Here is an 8,140-nt window from a genome sequence, read left to right on the forward strand (position 1 = left end):
GTGATTACACTGCTAATTAAGTGATGTGTTAACATGAGGTAGCAAAGTTATTCGAAATGAAGAACCATGATTGTCATTTGTTCATGCAATGATTACTTCCATTGCCTTTAAAGCCTTACCTAAACTAACATGGAATGTGTTAGCCTTGTTAAGTAATTTCTTTAGGAAAACTTTTTCATCAATGTTGATAGAAAATGTATAGGGAGCCTCTTTACATTTCATTAAGTACAATAGGGAAGCCTGGGAGGGATGTACTCAAACGCGGACACGACAGGAAAGGGTGTTATGCAGGATAAGGTACAGTCAGCAGAAGGATAGGGGAAGAAAGTGATGGGTTAAGGGTGGCGTGATTAAATCTCGGCCCGATGGCCGTGAACATCACGACCCAAATGATGAGATACATCTCGGCCAAGGCGTGTTATGTAACTTGGCAAGACAGCAGTAGCATTTAGGATGACAGACCGGGTAGATGTCGGCCATGGGGGTTTGGTACATCTCGGCCCAGTGGTCCTGGCACGTAATGGGCCAGCAGCGCAGAGGGGTAGACCTATCCCAGTCATGACAAAGATAGCATACAGGCCCAAGAGCTCAGAAGATTGACAGTAATGAGAATGTAGAAAGGTTACCGTTAAGGCCGGGGGGCAGTTACTGTATTGATTAGATTCCTTAACACTTAATGGGAGAAGGAAACCGCCCTGTAGGCAATAAAGATGGAAGTAATGCCAGGTAGTATAAAGGACAATTCACTAATTGACAGGTGGGAGCTATCTAAAAACTCATATAATACAGAAAGAGTATCGAGTTATTGCTGACTTAGGCATCAGAGTGTTTGCAGGTACCCCACTCTTGACGGTGAACCAGAGTCAGCTGCGAGGAAGGAAGTCGTGTTGTCAAAAGAAGAAGATTGAGGGCTCTTGAGATCGCTTGGTTTCCTACCATACAAGAACATTTGGCGCCCACCGTGGGGCCAAGCTACTCTCAAGGGACATGGATTCGACCAGGACAACGATAGATCACAGTGCAGCCCTAGCCGAGATGCGGCGACAAATGTAGGAAGAGATGTAGGTAGAAATGCAGCGACAACTAGCTGAGATAAGGCGTAAAAACGAGGAGGAAATCAACGCCTTGAGGGCAGAAAACCAAAGAATCAGGAGATAGACCGAACGCACGGTGAGAAGGAGAGAGATGCCACAAGAAGAGGAGGTACAGGAAGAGACGTCATACCAGGAGGAGTCTCGCGCTCAAACTAACCCCAATCAGATTGGTGCTCGAGTAGGAACACCTAGGCGTCACCCCTTCGTGGACGGCATCATGACGGTCGACCTCCCCGCGCGTTGGAAGGGGCTTACTATGAATCAGTATGATGGCACCACAGATCCGGAGGAGCATATAGACATCTTTACCACTCAGGTGGGACTGTACACAACCGAAGACGCAATCCTCTATCGCGTTTTCCCAACATCGTTGAAGGGTCCGACGCTCCATTGGTTTACCCGGCTTCCCCCCAACTCTGTTGATTGTTTTGATATGCTGAAAACGCGTTTTAGCATTCAATTTGCTATTCCCAAACCCTATCACAGTACCTCTTTGGCACTGGTGAATGTGCGGCAGGAAAAAGATGAGACATTGCGCAATTTCATGGAGCGATTCGGGAAACTGTCCCTGAACATCAATAATTTGAATCCAGAGGTGGCCATGCATCATCTGATTACAGCCCTACGACCGAGCCCGTTTGTGGACAGCTTGTGCAAAAAACCCGTGGCTAATCTGGACGAGCTCCGAACGCAAGCTACAAAATTTATGCAAATGGAAGAGTTGAAGGAGTTTCGCAACACCACCCGCGGGGAAATCCATGACAGGAAGCAACCCGAGAATGACAGAGCGGCAACCTCTAGATCAGGCTCTAGGTTCCGAGAGCAAAGACAACCAAAGTATCATAGATACACCCCGCCGATATCCAACAGGGCACGGATTCTAGAGGAAGCCCTTAATGCCGACCTTATATCCCCTCCTAGAAAGGTCCCAACTCCCCCCCATGCGGACACCACGAAGCACTGCCGTTACCACCGAAATTATGGCCATACTATGGAAGAGTGTTTCACACTAAAGGACAAGATCGAGGAGCTAATACAAGCTGGGCATCTCAAGAGGTTTGTAAGACGTGAAGAGGGGGGATTTTCATCCAGAAAGGAGGACCGAGATGGGGGAAACGAGAGGAAAGAGTACAGAGCGCCAGCGTATGGGGGGCGGCGCGAATATAACCTCAGACGAAAGATCGATCATAAGAGGGATGAGCAACGTGAACCACAGGAAAAGCCATTAAGGGGAGTTATCAATTACATTGTGGGAGGTTTCGCCGGCGGGGGCTCCACTGCATCTGCCACAAAAAAGTATGTCCGTGAAGTTCAGAGTGTGAATGCAGTTTCCATATATCCGCGTAGGCGTATGCCGCCTATCACCTTTCGGGACGACGATTTTCAGGCTGTTGACCCTCAACATGATGATCCGATGGTCATATCGGTGGAAATCGAAGACTTCGCCGTCAGAAAGACCCTTGTGGATCAAGGAAGCTCGGTGGATATCCTCTATTGGAGAACTTTCAAAAAGTTGAAAATCTCAGAAGCAGACATTCAACATTATTCGGAACCCATAGTTGGCTTTTTAGGTGAAAGGGTGGACACGAAAGGCTATATCGACCTTTTCACTAAATTTGGAGGAGGAAAGGTGACGAGGACGGTAAAGATCAGGTACCTCATTATCGATGCACACACATCATATAACATATTATTAGGAAGGCCCTCTCTTAATACGTTAGGCGCAGTCGTTTCTACATATCATTTGGCAATGAAGTTTCCTTCCGCATCTGGAGACATCATCACCATACACGTGGACCAACCCACTGCCCGTAAGTGCTATGCAGATAGCTTGAGAGGACGACCCAAGTCACCCCTAAGACACGCAGTGCACAACATTGAGAGGACATCGAGGATTGAGGGCGCAGACTTAGATCCTCGCTTCAATGATGACACACGGGTCGAACCAGCTGAGGCCATAGAGAGACATGACTTCGGGAATGGGCTCAAGTACAGCTACACCGGTAAGGCATATGCAGATGTCGTAGAGCTGAAGCAGACGTTGAACGAACATGCCGATTTGTTCGCCTGGAGTGCAGCTGACATGCTTGGAACCGACCCTCGAATTGCTTGTCACAGACTGTCTATTTATGCAGAAGCAAAACCGGTCGCTCAAAAGAGGCGAAAAATGGGGGGAGAGAAGAGGTAAGCAACCAAGGTCGAGGTGCAGAAATTGCTCTCCGCGAGCTTTATTACAGAGGCTACGTATATCACTTGGTTGGCCAACGTGGTGTTAGTCAAAAAGTCCAATGGTAAGTGGCGGATGTGCACAGACTATACGGACCTTAATAAGGCCTGCCCCAAAGACACTTATCCTTTGCCCAACATCGACCGGCTTGTCGATGGAGCAGCTGGCCATAGGGTACTTAGTTTCCTGGATGCCTATTCGGGTTACAACCAAATACCTATGTACGTAGGTGACAAGGAGAAAACAGCTTTCATCACAGAGGAAGCCAATTTCTACTATGAGGTAATGCCCTTTGGCTTGAAAAATACAGGGGCGACGTATCAGAGGTTGATGGATCGAGTTTTTCATCATCTAATTGGAAAGTGTATGGAGGTTTACGTGGATGACATGGTGGTGATGTCCGATTCGTTAGAGCAGCATATAACAGACCTCAGGGAGGTGCTACATGCAGTGCGCCAATATGACATGCGTCTGAATCCTGAGAAGTGCGTGTTCGGGGTCACAAGAGGGAAATTCCTAGGCTTCATGTTAACGCACCGAGGTATTGAGGCCAACCCGGAAAAGTGCCAAGCGGTGTTGAGTATGCGTAGTCCTGGAAACATCAAGGAGACACAGAGGTTGGTTGGACGTTTAGCGGCACTGTCACGATTCATGCCGACACTAGCTGAGAAAACACAGCCCATGCTTAAACTGGTGAGGAAGGCTTGTAAGTTCGTGTGGGATGAAGCCTATGAGCATGCGTTTGTTAAATTGAAGGAATATTTGTCCTCACCCCCGATATTGCACAAACCCGCAAAAGGTAAACCACTTTTAGTATATCTAGCTATTTCTAATAACGCTGTAAGCACTGCTATAGTCCAGGAACACGATGGACAACAACAACCTGTTTACTTCATCAGCAGAGTTTTGCACGATGCTGAGCTGCGCTACCAGACAGTTGAGAAGGTGGCATTAGCATTAGTAGTCACAACCAGAAGACTACGGCCGTACTTTCAGAGCTATGAGGCCATAGTGCGAACCGACTACCCAATACACAAAATGCTGAGGAGACCCGATCTGGCGGGCCGTATGGTGGGATGGTCGGTTGAGTTGTCCGAATTTCATATTCGCTGCGAAGCGAGAGTAGCAATCAAAGCCCAATGTCTGGCTGACTTTGTTAACGAGCTGGCTGGACAGACAGAGCTAAACGATAACACATGGACACTTTTCGTGGACGACTCCTCTAACACTAAAGGCGGAGGGGCTGGTATAGTTTTGCAAGGATCGAACAATCTTCTTCTTGAACAATCCTTGCGATTCGGATTCAAACCCTCCAACAATCAAGCGGAGTATGAAGCATTGATTGTTAGACTGCACTTGGCAGTAGACATGGGCGTCGAGAACCTTACGTGCAAATCTGATTCACAACTCCTAGTTGGACATATGGATGGTAGTTTTCAGGTGAAAGATCCTCTCCTCACACGCTATTACCAGGTCGTAAAGGGAATGTTGGCACAATTTAAAATAGTACGGCTGTAACACATTAACCGCGCGCAGAACTTTAGAGCAGATCTACTCTCTAAGTTAGCCACGACGAAGACAAAGGGACAACATCACACAGTAATTCATGCTACTCTCAGTCAACCTACTGTCACCATGATAGATAGCAATGTCACAGAGGTCTCTGAAACAGAAGACAAGGGGTGGATGGCTCCCATAGTTCAATTCATACAACACGGTGAGGACAGCGGGACTCCCCGCAATCAGAAAGAAGGCTTCGCGGTTCATGCTCATAGGCGGCGAGTTATATAAAAGAGGATTTTCCAACCCTCTCTTAAAATGCGTAGCCGAAAATCAAACGCAATACTTGATGGATGAATTGCACACAGGCATTTGCGGTTTTCATTCCGGCTCACGAACCATGGCGTCTCGCATCTTGAGAGCGGGGTATTATTGGCCTACCCTTAAGACAGATTGCAACAGGTATGTCCAACGATGCACTCGCTGCCAGCAGCATGGCAATCTCTTACACGCGAAGCCAGAAGAACTTCATGCCATTATATCTCCATGGCCTTTTGCTATGTGGGGTATGGACATCTTAGGACCTTTCAGTCCTAGGAAGGGACAAGTCAAGTTTTTGCTCGTGGCAGTCGATTATTTTACCAAATGGATCGAAGCAGAACCTCTCGCTACGATCACGGCTCAACAGGTACAAAAGTTCGTTTGGCGCAATCTAATCTGCAGGTTTGGCGTTCCAAAAACCATTGTAACAAACAATGGGCTACAGTTCATTGATAAGAGGCTGGCTAACTTTTACAAAGGACTCCATATTCGCCATGTTACTAGTTCGGTGGAACACCCGCAGACAAATGGCCAAGCAGAGGCCGCAAACAAAGTCATATTGAAGGAATTGAAGAAACGACTCGGGGATGCGAAAGGCACCTGGGCCGACGAACTACTAGAAGTTTTGTGGGCCTATCGCTGCACCCCTCAATCCACGACTCAGGAAACACCATATAGCTTGACATACGGGGTTGACGCGATGATTCCTATTGAAATCGGCGACACTTCACTGAGACGACAGCTCTTTGACGTTAACCTTAACAACGAAAGCATGCTCATCAACCTAGACTTGCTCCAGGAGCTCAAGGATCGTAGTTGCATATGGGAAGCAGCATCCAAGGTTCGAGCTCAACGCTGTTACAACTCTAAAGTCAAGCATCGATCGTTTCATCAAGGAGATTTGGTTTGGCGGATAGCTAGTAACGCACGAAAGCATGAAGGCAAATTCTCTCCTAACTGGGAGGGCCCATTTCGCATCCGTGAGGTCGTTGGCAAAGGAGCTTACCGCCTTGAATATCTATCTGGGACCCCTATACCAGCAACTTGGAATTCGTCACATCTAAAATTTTATTATAGCTAAGACTATTCATGTTTCACGCGATGTACTCTTTCCTACCTCGATTTTTTTCCCTAAGGAGGGTTTTTGTCGAGGAGGTTTTAATGAGGCATCCTTGTTACTAATAAAGTATTTGCGTTCCTTTTATATTGTTTTGCGATTGGATTATTTTTTCTCACACGCTAATGCAATTCTTACTCTCCTAAGGGCTTTGGAAGCCTCGTTAACCATGACGAGCCCTCCCCTCAACTCTTCACCATGAGTCAGGTAGCATCATTAACCACGATGATCCCTCCCATACACTGCCACTGCGCTCCATATAACATTAGCTTTGCCCATATCTAGCCAACAACTACCTTCGCCAAGTGCTCGACCATCGCGGCCGAGAACTTATCTCCCCAAGTGGCCGACAACTGCTCTCGCTCGCATGCTAAGGGACGCCGCTATTGCAGTACAAATGCTGACGCGCCCCTGTTGAGTTCAGTCACAGTACATATACGGCAGTTAATTTCAACATCAGATAATATCACACAAACATACGATAGTTCATTACAAACGTCCTACAAATCATAAATGTTCAGCATCTGACTTAAAGACCTTTTACACATAACACATAATGTCATATTAGCACAAAATAACATCACACACACAAGTTCATCATATAGACGACGGCGATGACACCTTCCCGGGATCGCTAGCAGCGGCTTTGACAGATGCTATGTCATCAATACTCATCAAGACCCCATCATAAACATCCTTCTCGATGCTAATACGATCATCTCCTGCATCAAAGTTGAATAGGTGGGCAGTCTGACGAACGGCTTTGTAAAAGCCTTCCTCATGTTGAGCCATGACATATCCCTCCAACTCGTAGATCCGCTCCAGGGCCGCAGTATGTTTGGCCTGCAGGGCCGCCAATCTCTCCTCTAACCTTTCCAGCGCTGTTTGTGATTCTTCAGCCTTCATTTCCAGCTCTTTGCAACGCGCTTTCAGTGTATTGCGTTCCCCTAACAGTTGGGATCGCTCATTTTTCACACTACCCAGTTGTAGAGACACCTCTTGCCTCCTTTGATTTGCCTCTGCCAAATCCCTTTGCAATGTTTGTATTTCACCAGATAGCCTAGTGGAGTTTGGCAACTTGCTTAACACCGTCTCTAGGTGCCGTCCCATTACCACAGCTCTCGCTTGGAACTCGTTCAGTGCATACAGCACGGTCTCTGGACGGATGGCCGACACTATCTCCGCCTCCTCTAGGGACAAGGACACCTCTATGCCCTCATTTATCTTCAACTGGGAATCAAAGAGGGCCGACAAAGCGTCTTGACCTCCTTCTTCAGCATTCCTCGTCTTTTTTGGCGAAGGAGGGCGGGGGGTTCCTGGTTTGGAAGGCCTGTCATGACGTTTGCCCCTCTTCTTTTCAACAGGTAGGGGTAACAGGTCCCCCCTCTGTGATGATCCTTCTGCTGCCATCCGCCCAGCACTTCCACCACTCTTTTTCTTTTCTTCTTCCATCCTCTTGCGCCTTAGTTCCAGGTAAATATCTTTTCCAGAGCCACCAGCCGCTGCCATGATACCTGCACAAGCATAAATGCATCAACCACCATTAAAATCATATCCCTGGCATTTAGCCAAATAAACATACATACCGAATAACTCATCGCGTGGATGGGAGGATCTAAATACACCAATAATTTTCTTTGAAGAGAGTTTCTTGGGCAGTTGGTCCAAGTAGGACAATGTATGTCGGTCTTCAGGGGTTAGAGACTCTCTCAGCCAAGTACGGTATGTGGTGGGGGATTTGGTCCAATAGAAAGGAAACTTAGGCGTTCCATCATCACAATAGAAATACTCAGCCCCGGCGGACCTAATAATGACTTTAAAGAACCCTGTCTTAAATCTCTTAAACGATTGGATGTACGCCACTAACAGACACTGATGACT

At 47.3% G+C, this 8,140-nt stretch overlaps 1 pseudogene; it reads left to right on the forward strand.

The window, feature by feature from the left end:
- The first annotated feature begins 1,185 nt into the window (after positions 1–1,185).
- LOC114174403 (uncharacterized) lies at positions 1,186–4,839 on the forward strand (annotated as a pseudogene).
- Positions 4,840–8,140: the final 3,301 nt, after the last annotated feature.

Source organism: Vigna unguiculata, chromosome 2 (assembly GCF_037176805.1).
Source record: "Vigna unguiculata cultivar grain cowpea cultivar isolate G323 ecotype 2 chromosome 2, ASM3717680v1, whole genome shotgun sequence".
In the NCBI taxonomy this organism is placed as follows: Eukaryota; Viridiplantae; Streptophyta; class Magnoliopsida; order Fabales; family Fabaceae; genus Vigna; species Vigna unguiculata.